The 12,209-nt window shown below is 40.5% G+C and overlaps 1 protein-coding gene across 24 annotated transcripts in view; it reads right to left on the bottom strand.

Moving 5' to 3' along the window:
• Window positions 1-2,431: 2,431 nt before the first annotated feature.
• LOC143770030 (calcium/calmodulin-dependent protein kinase type II subunit gamma) overlaps window positions 2,432-12,209 on the bottom strand; it is a 283,897-nt gene continuing 274,119 nt past the window's right edge. For all 24 annotated transcript variants that reach the window (XM_077259214.1, XM_077259217.1, XM_077259215.1 and 21 more), the window contains one exon: window positions 2,432-5,099. The gene's annotated coding sequence lies outside the window, so the exon portion shown is untranslated. The remainder of the gene's footprint in view (window positions 5,100-12,209) is intronic.

Here is a 12,209-nt window from a genome sequence, read left to right as displayed (position 1 = left end):
GAGCTTGTGGAAAAGTCATTTTGAAGGGAGGGGAGCAGGGACAGCCATGACTTTGCCTATTGTGAATGGTGGGTCCTGTGTTATCTGCCAGTCATCCTGCCTCTGGTTAAAAGGAACCTTGCTGAAAGCTCTTCCTGAAAGGACAGCAATGGTATGTGCACACGTGGCATTTTTTTAAGCGGTGCACTTTGTGCATAAAATATGCAGCATTTTACAGTACCAGCATAATCAATTTCTGAAATCTCATGCTCATACCTTTTTTTTTTTGTTACGCATGTATTTTGAGCCCTGCTGTGTTTTCCCAAGACATATTCATTCTTTCAGTGCTTTCCCCAAAACTTTTCACCCATTCAACTGAATGTGTGAAAAACGCAAACAATGCTAAAAAAACTCCCACACAACACAATTGTGTGTATTTAACGCAGCATTGTTCCTTTCACCACTCGTTTTTGGGTGCAGAAAAAAAAAAGGCTGCAAAAACACAACGTGTGAATAGACCCTTAGTGGGAACATAAAAAACAACATTAATATTTTTTTTTATACAGATTGTGATGTTATATTTAAATATGTCATTTTCTGATGATCACACTGAATCAATTGAATGAAGCGATTAAAAGCTAAAAGTTTAAACAGTGTCGTTTTTTGGCAATCAGGAATTACGGTAGTAACTGAAAGGCAAATAGTAAAACTTTATTTGATTTTCTGTGTACAATAAACAGAGTTCATTATTGTTCAACAGCAAATGGAACATGGCGCTAGAGTAGACCCTCCAGACAGCTGACTGACACCAGGAGTCAGGATCTCACTGATCGGATACTGGAGACTCATCAAATTTTTTTTTAGTGCGTTAAAACAATGTATATATCATAGCTTTCGTTTCCGGATCAGCGTCTGTAAAATTCTTGACGCTCTTACACATAAATTAATGTACAGCAACTTGCCTTTCACTAATCTTCCATGTGGCCACGAATCTGAGTTCCATGCTTGCAGAGCATGAGCGTCTATGAGACGTGTCCACAAGACCAAACCTACAGAATGTCCACAAGCTAAAAGCGGATTGACAACAGGTAATACAAGATCCTATTTAGGGTAATTTCTTGTAAGTGGTAGCAGTGGAAAGAGAAGCAGGACATTTCCCTCAGCTACCCTGTAATAAAATATATGGGCACAGCAAATGGGTTATACTGTATGCTGTAGCTCCAAACTTGTGCCATGTGCTCGCTCAAATTAGTTACGGTAATTTATAAGTGTGCCATTCATCTGAATGGGGAAACAAATCCATGCACATGCTGCAGAATCCTCCTTTACAGGTTTAGAACCAATATACTGCATGTAAACTTTCTCATAAAATCTATGGATTAAAGAGACCTAATAAGGAACCACGAGGCAAACTATAGTGAAATGTGCTCAGCGTCATCACAGGAGCACTGGGTTTCGCAATCACCAATTTGTGTCTTCAAACCAGTCTTCCCACCATAACAGCGGGATCTCGTTCACGTCAGGGATTTTTTTTTACTTGAACAAATAGAAAAATGATCTGAGTTTCATCGGTGTTTCTGATCAGTTTGGTCAGTGTGTCAGTTTCTACATCAGAGATTGGTCAGAATTTCATTAGCTTATCGCAGATGGAAAAATAAAAAAACGTTAGGAGGTTTCTCGAGCTTCTCCTTTCAAACAGTTCATGAAAAAACAGACTGGACACGAATAATATGAATGCTGTCTGATTTTTTTTTACAGATCCATAGCCTAGTTTGATCCAACACTCGGATCAATTTTGGACATCCCTCCATGGTTCCACTCATTAGTGGAAAAGAAACCTGACATGTGAACTAACCCATAGACTAGCAAAGGTACAAGTGCTATCTGTGAAAATCACAAAGCACTTGTACGAAAACAAAAATTATGGCTGAACAACTTATCGCTATCCACAGAACACTGTGAAAAGCTGATGAAAGCCGAGGGTTCGACCACTAGTCTCCCATTTAAATGGTGCGATGGTGACGCATCCGCAACACGGCTCTACTCTTGGTCTATAGGACTGATGAAAAGTGAAAGAAAGGCAAGAGTGTGGTTGGATGATAACGTGAAAAAATCTGAACGGAGATGACTGTGAAGGCTAGGGTCAGTAAAGGGGTTGGCCCACCATAACAAATCTATAGAATAGTGTAAGTAATAAGCTGCTGATAGACTGGGGCAAGGCCAAAGCTCACATATGGCCACCACTGATCCTCTAGTGGGACTGATGGGGAGTGATCAAAAGAAGTCTGGATGATATTCTGAGATTTTAAACCAACTCCTTTAATGCTGATCGGTCAGAAAATAAGAGCTGGATGATTCGTCATTGGAGCAAAAATCTTGATGAGTCTCCTTGAGGAGTACAAGCACTGATTCATTGGGAGCACATTTTCAGATAACACAACAAGAAAAAGAATGGTTTAAATGTTATTTTATTAAATACCTTCTGTCCAAGGTTTCAATGTAACAAAGCTATGAAGATCTACCAACATTCAGAACAAACAAACACAGGGTAATTGTTTTATTTTTCTATTATCATGCAAAGATTCTGCATCAAATGCCTTTCAAAGTCCTGTTTAAAACGTGATATTTATAATATATATTATATATATGCTTACATTAGCCCCATAAGATAACAGTAACAATGCTAGAAGTGTATTGGTTTGTCAGATAGTGACCATACCAAGCTAAGGTTTTTATTAACTCAGAAAGACATTTCTTTTTTTCCCCAAAGACAGTGCAAAAAAAAAAAAAAGAAAAATAAAAATAAAAAAAAAAATAAAAAAAATTAAGAAAGGTTTTTATTTTAGAAAGATGCATTAAATACAGAGCGATTCTCATATTTATTAATCAGGTAAACAGACAGTGAAAGAGCAGACCTAAAGTAGACATGCATAACTTCTCTTTATTTAACTGCATATATTTTAGTTTCGGTTTGTTTTTTTTCCCTTTTGTATTAACTGTTAAAAAGCTGAAAGCTTTTCTTCCTAACGTGTTAACATTAGAGTTGTTTGTTGAAAAAAAAAAAATCAATTTTCCCCAAAACCATGAAAAAAAAAGCCCATCCCAACCCATCCCCCTCCCGTGTGCTCTTATATTTTCACACAAGCATTACAAACGGTTTAGGACATACCCTCTTCATCATCATCCATAATATTATTAATATCAGATTTAATGACAATCACCTAACAGATTGTTTTTTTTTCCATGTTCTTTGATACACCGCGCACTGGTCATCTCAAGAATTCTGGAGAACATGCTTAGTCCATGTGCAAATTTCCACAAATACAGTTTCTTCATCAAGTCCAACATACTGTACTGCTTAATGTATTATAAGTGGGGGGTGACATACCATGGCATGCACCTATCCAAACAGCGAGAGTTCAAATTGTGCAAAAATGCCAAGTTATCCACAACTTCCTTCCCACCAATAAATTTCTGCTGTTGTCATTCTTTATAATTAAGGCGACCAATCCTAATAAAAACCGTATTATTTTTTTTATTTTTTTTTTACATTTTACCATTCTAATTTAATCTGCATTATCAGGTGGATTGTCACAGATTAGATTTATTTCAGAAATAAAAATTATTTGTGCATTATTATATATTTATCAGCTCCTGATATGCAATAAAATCTAGATATCGATTTGTTAACGCTACTAGTAAGAATAAACAAAACAGTCAATTCTCTATAGAGAGGATACTCCAAGTAGGGGGGTTTGCTAAACGCACACCCTGGAATCTAGAGGATGATGTTTTTATAGAATGAGGAGAAAGCACTTTAAAACACGGTTTATGAGGAAAAGCAAGGGGTATTTTTTAGTTTGTGTGTGTGTTTATTTTTTTTTTACAAACAGATGGAAATCCTAAAGGTTTTCTTAAAAAATGAAACTTTTAAAACAAACACTGTTCACCCGCTTGCAAAAAAAAAAAAATGAGGGACCACCAGACCACACAGTTTAGAAGGTGCAGGCAAGCATAAAAAGACATGCATACATCTCTACGCATCCAAGTTCAGTGTATTGGATCACTCATGACGTACGAGCAGATCATTTCACAATCTGCTGTTATAGTACACAAAGCTTTATCACTGTGAAAATATATCATCACCCCCTTTACATATATACCATCAGAGGAGGGGTCAACATCATAAACCTCTCCCAAAACATGGCAGTTTTTATTTCTATGTCTAAGTCCTCCAGAAAAATGTCAGACTAAATTAATTCTATTAACATAGCAATTATGAAATGTTCCTTCTGCAGGACGTACATTATATCACTTTTTCTATATACGTTGCTATTTCTGTAAAATAACTCCCTAACTATTCCCTTGTTAACATAGACCCTTCTCGGTTCTTAGGAGTCAGTGGGCAGGAAATGACTTCTCCAGCTTAGTGCTACGTAGGAGAGAAAAGAACAGGTCAGCCAACGGTGCGTGGAAGGTTCCGACAGCTAAAAACATAGGAAGAGATAAACAAAAATAATGACAAAAAAAAAAATCAACCCTTCCTCTCGTGGCTCTATAGTATGAGTCATTGCAGGTCAACACATAACAGAGGAAGACCGCAACAGTCTTCATACAATGAAAGACTCCAAACTCTGCCCTGACATGATACAATTCAGCAGCTCCTCCAATGAACAGGTCTAGTTTAGTATCGCTTACGTGTTACAATTTTACTTCCTTTCCTAATTTCCTCATACGACACTGCCCGAGGTGGCTGTTCATCTCATTTTCTTGCCATCTAAAAGCAGCCACATACTCCTCAGCCTGGTTTTTAACAAACAATATATATATACGATTTTTTAATGTTAGTTTTTGCTCATTTTGAAACTTTAAAAACACCTCCGTACAGCAGGAACAGACACGATGGATCCATGAAATACAACAATTAGCCAGCAGCTGCTTCAGCCTCAGAATGCATGCAGGGTTTTCGTGCATTTTTGGCTACTGCCGGCATCAATATTTTTATTTTTTTGAATTTTTTACTTTTTATCTTTTTTAAAACTTCCGAACGAACAGGACTGTTGCCGTCGTTTGGGCGATCCTCACTCGCTCGCTAGAAAGAGGTTCTTCCAGTGGAGAGGCTGATAAAATAAGAAATAAAAATGTAAGACATGATAATAAAACTATGAAAATGTATGCATTTCTAGTGGGTTCAAAGTCATTAAAATACAATAGTGGAGATAACATATACCATACATGTAGATGGCCATACTAAACGGAGAATGCCTGCCCTCGTCGGATCGCGGCCGATATATATATCATGTATACATAGAATGTAAGTCCGCAAGGACAGGGTCCTCTCCCCTCTGTACCAGTCTGTCATTGTAAATTTGTTTACTGTAAACAATATCTATAACTCTGTACGTAACCCTTTTTCTCATGGAAATTCGGAGACATGTTGTCAGGCGTTTATAGAATAAATGAACAATTTACATTTTACTCAAAAACATACCTATAAAGACAAAAATCAGACAAACTGAACATTATGCAGTGGTCTCTTAATTTTTGTCAGAGATATATACCGTATATACTCGAGTATAAGCCGAGATTTTCAGCCCAAATTTTTGGGCTGAAAATGCCCCTCTCGGCTTATACTCGAGTCACGGTCGGCGGGTGAGTGGGAGAGAGGTCTGTCATATACTCACCTGCTTCCGGGGCTCCTGGCGCTCTCCTTGCCTGTCCCATGGTCTTCGGGTGCCGCAGCTCTTCCCCTGTTCAGCGGTCACATGGGACCGCTAATTAAAGTTATGAATATGGACTCCACTCCCATAGGGGTGGAGCCGCATATTAATTTCTCTAATGAGCGGTAACGGCGACCGCTGACAGAGGAAGAGGCTGCGGCACCCGGAGACCAGCTGTCCGGGACAAGGAGCCAGGGACGCCGGGAGCAGGTGAGTATTACATATTTACCTGTCCACGTTCCACCCGCCGGGCGCCGCTCAGTCTTCCCGTCCTCTTGCTCTGACTGTTCAGGTCAGAGGGCGCGATGACGTACTAATCTGCGCGCCGCCCTCTGCCTGAACAGTCAGTGCAGAGAAACGCCGAGACGGGACGCTGAGGAGCTGCGGGCAGCAAGAAAGGTGAGTATGTCTTTTTTTTTTTTTTATTGCAGCAGCATTATATATTGCACAGCTTTATAAGGAGCATCTATGGGGCAATAATGAACGGTGCAGAGCTCTCTATATGGCACAGCTTTATAAGGAGCATCCATGGGGCAATATTGAACGGTGCAGAGCATTCTATATGGCACAGCTTTATAAGGAGCATCTATGGGGCAATAATGAACGGTGCAGAGCATTCTATATGGCACAGCTTTATAAGGAGCATCTATGGGGCAATAATGAACGGTGCAGAGCATTCTATATGGCACAGCTTTATAAGGAGCATCTATGGGGCCATAATGAACGGTGCAGAGCATTCTATATGGCACAGCTTTATAAGGAGCTTCTATGGGGCAATAATGAACGGTGCAGAGCATTCTATATGGCACAGCTTTATAAGGAGCTTCTATGGGGCAATAATGAACGGTGCAGAGCATTCTATATGGCACAGCTTTATAAGGAGCATCTATGGGGCCATAATGAACGGTGCAGAGCATTATATATGGCACAGCTTTATATGGAGCATCTTATGAGGCAATAATGAACAGTATGGAGCATTATATGTGGCACAGTTTTATGTGGAGCATCTATGGGGCCATAATGAAATGTATGGAGCATTATATGTGGCACAGCTTTATATGGAGCATCTTATGGGGCAATAATGAACGGTATGGAGCATCTATTTTTATTTTTGAAATTCACCGGTAGCTGCTGCATTTCCTACCCTAGGCTCATACTCAAGTCAATAAGTTATCCCAGTTTTTTGTGGCAAAATTAGGGGGGGTCGGCTTATACTCGGGTCGGCTTATACTCGAGTATATACGGTACATACATACACATATATAAACATACATACATATTTATATAAACATACATACACATATATATATATATATATATATATATATATATATATATATATTATTCAGACCTCGTTAAGTTTTTCACTCTGTTTCATTGAAGCCATTTGGTAAATGCAAAAAAGTTCATTTTTTTCTCATTAATGTACACTTTGCACCCCATCTTGACTGAAAAAAACAACAGAAATGTTGAAATTTTTGCAAATTTATTTTTTAAAAAACTGAAATATCACATGGTCATAAGTATTCAGCCTCTTTGCTCAGTATTGAGTAGAAGCACCTTTTGAGCTAGTACAGCCATGAGTCTTCTTGGGAATGACGCAACAAGTTTTTCACACCGGAATTTGGGGATCCTCTGCAATTCTTACTTGCAGATTCTCTCCAGTTCCGTCAGGTTGGATGGTGAACGTTGGTGGGCAGCCATTTTCAGGTCTCTCCAGAGATGCTCAATTGGGTTTAGGTCAGGGCTCTGGCTGGGCCAGTCAAGAATGGGCACAGAGTTGTTCTGAAGCCACTCGTTTGTTATTTTAGCTGTGTGCTTAGGGTAATTGTCTTGTTGGAAGGTGAACCTTCGACTAAAGGTACCTTCACACTGAACAACTTTCCAACGAGAACGACAACGATCCGTGACGTTGCAGCGTCCTGGATAAGCGATATCGTTGTGTTTGACACGCAGCAGCGATCTGGATCCCGCTGTGATATCGTTGGTCAGAGCTAGAAGGCCAGCACCTTATTTCGTCGTTAGGTCGGTGTGTATCGTTGTGTTTGACAGCAAAAGCAACAATGCCTGCAATGTTTTACAATGGTAACCAGGGTAAATATCGGGTTACTAAGCGCAGGGCCGCGCTTAGTAACCCGATATTTACCCTGGTTACCATTGTAAAAGTAAAAAAAAAACCACTCAATACTCACCTTCTGATGTCTGTCACGTCCCGCGCCGGCGGCTTCCCTGCACTCAATGTGTCAGCGCCGGCCGGCCGTAAAGCAGAGCACAGCGGTGACGTCACCGCTGTTACTGCCGGCGCCGCTGACACATTCAGTGCAGGGAAGCCGCCAGCGGGGGACGTGACAGACTGATCAGAAGGTGAGTATGTAGTGGTTTTTTTTTACTTTTACAATGGTAACCAGGGTAAATATCGGGTTACTAAGCGTGGCCCTGCACTTAGTAACCCGATGTTTACCCTGGTTACCCGGGTGCTGCAGGGGGACTTCGGCATCGTTGAAGACAGTTTCAACGATGCCGAAGTCGTTCCCCTGATCGTTGGTCGCTGGAGAGAGCGGTCTGTGTGACAGCTCCCCAGCAACCTAAACAGCGACGCTGCAGCGATCGGCTCGTTGTCTATATTGCTGCAGCGTCGCTGAGTGTGACGGTACCCTAAGTCTGAGATCCAGAGAACTCTGGAAGAGGTTTTCATCTAGGATATCTCTCTACTTGGCTGAATTCATGTTTCCTTCAATGGCAAACATTCACCCTGTCCCTGCAGCTGAAAAACACCCCCATAGCATGATGCTGCCACCACATTTCACTATTGGGATTGTATTGGGCAGGTGATGACCAGTGCCTGGTTTTCTCCACACATACCGCTTAGAATTATCACCAAAAAGGTCTATCTTCGTCTCATCAAACCAGAGAATTTTATTTCTCATAATCTGGGAGTCCTTCATGTGTTTTTTAGCAAACTATGTGGGCTTTCATACATCTTGCACTGAGGAGAGGCTTCCTTCGGGCCACTCTGTCATAAAGGCCTGACAGGTGGAGGGCTGCAGTGATGGGAGAAAGTTCCACAAAGTCACCTATCTCCCTACTGCATCACTGGAGCTCAGCCACAGTGATCTTGGGGTTTTTCTTTACCTCTCTCACCAAGGCTCTTCTCCCACGATTGCTCAGTTTGGCTGGATGGTCAGGTCTAGGAAGACTTCTGGTGGTCCCAAACGTCTTCCATTTAAGGATTATGGAGGTCACTGTGCTCTTAGGAACCTTGAGTACTGCAGAAATTCTGTTGTAAAACCTTGGCCAGATCTGTGCCTAGCCACAATTTTGTCTCTGAGCTCCTTGGCCAGTTCCTTTGACCTCATAATTCTCATTTGGTCTGACATGCACTGTGAGCTCACACACTTAGGTAGGAAAAAAGGATCATCCCCGCGCTGCCGCAAGAAGAATTCCAAAAATTGTAGAGGTTTCAACGTGGTTTATTCTACGCGTCTCAGGGTTCAGATGACCCCTTCATCAGGACATACCACAAATATTTTACAAGAGTCATATATAGACAGGTGTGTGCCTTTCCAAATCAAGTCCTATCAGTTTAATTAAACAAAGTTGGCCTCCAATGAAGGAGTAGAACCATCTCAAGGAGGATCACAAGGAAATGGACAGCATGTGACTTAAATATGAGTGTCTGAGAAAAGCAGGGTGGATAAAAATCAATGTTTTTTTAAAAAAATCAAAAAAATCGGATTTTTTTGATTTAAATCGGATTTTTTTGATTTAAATCGGATTTTTTTCAATAAACTGCTTTTTGAGGAAAATATTTTACCATCCAAAGGTTCTTCCATCATGAGATAAAGCTGAGTTGTTTAACTCAGTAGAATAAAGGCTGTATATGTGTAACATTCACAATGCCATGCTCTTCCAGAGGTTTCTGTAGGATGCTGACTATCCAACAAGTTTGGGCATGTCAACTGAATGGAAAAAGAAACTAAACCAAAAGTGAAACCAAGCTAGAAGTGTGGAATTAAAGGGGCAGTATGAACAAAATGTGGAGGCTATTAATAGTTTATACAATTAAGACATGCTGCTTTTAAACACCTACCTATTGCCATATAGTAAAACAAAAAAGATTTTTACTTACTTTGGGGTCCCCCCCTCACCCTGGCGTTAGATCGTTGCCCCTAGTTTCGTCCGTGTAACTATGGGCGCACATGCGCACTGCTCTCACTTCTCATTTTAATCGTGATTTATATTAAAAAAAACCTTTTGATTTAAATCAGTGATTTAAATCATGATTAAAATCATGATTTAAATCGATCCGATTTAAATAGAAAAAAATCTTTTGATTTAAATCGTGATTTAAATCATGATTTAAATCGGCGTGATTTAAATCAATCCACCCTGGAGAAAAGGGTCTGAATACTTATGACCATGTGATATTTCAGTTTTTCTTTTTTAATATATTTGCAAACATTTCTACATTTCTGGTTTTTTTCAGTGAAGATGGGGTGCAGAGTGCACATTAATGAGAAAAAAATGAACTTTTTTGAATTTACCGAATGGCTACAATGAAACAAAGAGTGAAAAATTTAAAGGGAACTTGTTACCCCCAAAATCGATGGTGAGGTAAGCTCACCGTCATCAGGGGCTTATCTACAGCATTCTGTAATGCTGTAGATAAGCCCCCGATGTTACCTGAAAGAGGAGAAAAAGAGGTTAGATTATACTCACCCAGGGGCGTTCCCGCTGCGGTCCGGTCAAATGGGTGTCTCAGGTCCGCTCCGGCGCCTCCCATCTTCATTCCATGACGTCCTCTTCTGGTGTTCACGCCGTGGCTCCGGCGCAGGTGTACTTTGTCTGCCCTGTTGAGGGCAGAGCAAAGCACTGCAGTGCACAGGCGCCGGACCTCTCTGACCTTTCCGGCGCCTGCGCACTTTGCTCTGCCCTCAACAGGGCAGACAAAGTACGCCTGCGTCGGAGCCACGGCGTGAACACCAGAAGAGGACCTCATGGAATGAAGATGGGAGGCGCTGTACCGGACCTGAGACACCCATCAGAGCGGGACCGCCCGTGGGTGAGTATAATCTAATGTCTTTTTCTCCTCTTTCAGGTAACATCGGCGGCTTATCTACAGCATTACAAAATGCTGTAGATAAGCCCCTGATGACGGTGAGCTTACCTCACCATCGTTTTTGGGGGTGACAGGTTCCCTTTAAAGAGGTTTGTATACTTTCCGTAGACACTGTATACACACACACTATGTGATATATAGATATACATACATACATGCACACACACAATATATATATATATATATGTATATGTATATATATATATATATATATATATATATATATATATATATATATATATATATATATATATATATATATATATATATATATATATATATATATATATACATATACATATATATACACACACACAGTTGTGGCCAAAAGTATTGACACCCCTGCAATTCTGTCAGATAATACTCAGTTTCTTCCTGAAAATGATTGCAATCACAAATTCTTTGGTATTATTGTCTTCATTTAATTTGTCTTACATGAAAAAAACACAAAAGAGAATGAAGCAAAAGGCAAAACATTGAACATTTCACACAAAACTCCAAAAATGGGCCAGACAAAAGTATTGGCACCCTCAGCCTAATACTTGGTTGCACAACCTTTAGCCAAAATAACTGCGACCAACCGCTTCCGGTAACCATCAATGAGTTTCTTACAATGCTCTGCTGGAATTTTAGACCATTCTTCTTTGGCAAACTGCTCCAGGTCCCTGATATTTGAAGGTTGCCTTCTCCAAACTGGCATTTTTAGATCTCTCCACAGGTGTTCTATGGGATTTAGGTCTGGACTCATTGCTGGCCACCTTAGAAGTCTCCAGTGCTTTCTCTCAAACAATTTTCTAGTGCTTTTTGAAGTGTGTTTTGGGTCATTGTCCTGCTGGAAGACCCATGACCTTTGAGGGAGACCCAGCTTTCTCACACTAGGCCCTACATTATGCTGCAAAATTTGTTGGTAGTCTTCAGACTTCATAATGCCATGCACACGGTCAAGCAGTCCAGTGCCAGAGGCAGCAAAGCAACCCCAAAACATCAGGGAACCTCCGCCATGTTGGACTGTAGGGACCATGTTCTTTTCTTTGAATGCTTCTTTTTTTCTCCTGTAAACTATGTTGATGCCTTTGCCCAAAAAGCTCTACTTTTTTCTCATCTGACCCGAGAAAATTCTTCCAAAACGTTTTAGGCTTTTTCAGGTAAGTTTTGGCAAACTCCAGCCTGCCTTTTTAATGTTTCGGGGTAAGAAGTGGGGTCTTCCGGGGTCTCCTACCATACAGTCCCTTTTCATTCAGACGCCGACGGATAGTACGGGTTGACACTGTTGTACCCTCGGACTGCAGGACAGCTTGAACTTGTTTGGATGTTAGTCGAGGTTCTTTATCAAACATCCGCACAATCTTGCATTGAAATCTCTTGTCAATTTTTCATTTCCATCCACATCT

Source organism: Ranitomeya variabilis, chromosome 4, assembly GCF_051348905.1.
Source record: "Ranitomeya variabilis isolate aRanVar5 chromosome 4, aRanVar5.hap1, whole genome shotgun sequence".
NCBI classification, from domain to species: Eukaryota; Metazoa; Chordata; class Amphibia; order Anura; family Dendrobatidae; genus Ranitomeya; species Ranitomeya variabilis.
Note: the sequence above shows the minus strand (reverse complement) of the source record. Positions and strands in the feature narration are given on the sequence as shown.